The 1,196-nt window shown below is 33.4% G+C and overlaps 1 protein-coding gene across 5 annotated transcripts in view; it reads right to left on the bottom strand.

Annotated features, from left to right (window-relative positions):
* Positions 1–1,196, bottom strand: part of LOC106470978 (latrophilin Cirl-like) — a 111,102-nt gene that overhangs the window by 83,002 nt on the left and 26,904 nt on the right. The gene's annotated exons all lie outside the window — the stretch shown is intronic.

Raw genomic sequence — 1,196 nt, 5'->3', positions numbered from 1 at the left:
AATTGCAACTGTGTGGACGAGAACCATTATGAAGCCTATATTTAGACCAGTAGTAAAGAACGCCTGTATTTAGACCAATAGTAAAGAACGCCTATATTTAAACCAGTAGTAAAGAACGCCTATATTTAGACCAATAGTAAAGAACGCCTATATTTAGACCAGTAGTAAAGAACGCCTATATTTAGACCAATAGTAAAGAACGCCTATATTTAGACCAGTAGTAAAGAATGCCTATATTTAGACTAATTGTAAAGAACGCCTATTTTAGACCAATAGTAAAAAACGCCTGTATTTAGACCAATAGTAAAGAACTCCTATATTTAGACCAGTATTAAAGAACGCCTATATTTAGACCAGTAGTAAAGAACGCCTATATTTAGACCAATAGTAAAGAACGCCTATATTTAGACCAGTAGTAAAGAACGTCTGTATTTAGATCAGTAGTAAATAACGCCTATATTTAGACCAATAGTAAAGAACGCCTGTATTTAGACCGATAATAAAGAACTCCTATATTTAGACCTAGTATTAAAGAACGCCTATATTTAGACCAATAGTAAAGAACGCCTATATTAAGACTAATGGTAAAGAACGCCTATATTTAGACCAAAAGTAAAAAAGTTCCATATTTTATAGGTAAAAAAAAAGTATATCATGTTATCATGTTTACTGGGGATTGTAACTAAAATATACACAGAATCAGATATCAGCTTCATAAACTTCTCAGCAGATGTGAAATAAATATGTTTATGTCTTAGGCTTACTTTCTACATACGGTAATAACAAATCTAGTAACCTTCACATATTTAACCCTTCAACTGCGGTTGATATCATATGATGCAAGCAACATTTTGAATGGCCCGTCGCAAAAATTCCCGAATCTTTGCGCATGGGGTGGTAGGCAGATTTACAGAAGCCGCAAACGAAGGGTTAAATACACATATTTCTCTATCTTTTAACTATTTCCCTACTTTTCATCATACTTTTATGCGCAATTTGTGCCTGACAAAAGTTTATTCACGTGAGGTTCTTTAATACTGGTCTAAATGTAGGCGTTCTTTACTACTGGTCTAAATACAGGCGTTCTTTACTATTGATCTAAATATAGGCATTCTTTACTACTGGTCTAAATATAGGCGTTCTTTACTATTGGTCTAAATATAGGCATTCTTTACTACTGGTCTAAATATAGGCGT

Source organism: Limulus polyphemus, unplaced genomic scaffold, assembly GCF_000517525.1.
Source record: "Limulus polyphemus unplaced genomic scaffold, Limulus_polyphemus-2.1.2 Scaffold108, whole genome shotgun sequence".
Classification (NCBI taxonomy): Eukaryota; Metazoa; Arthropoda; class Merostomata; order Xiphosura; family Limulidae; genus Limulus; species Limulus polyphemus.
Note: the sequence above shows the minus strand (reverse complement) of the source record. Positions and strands in the feature narration are given on the sequence as shown.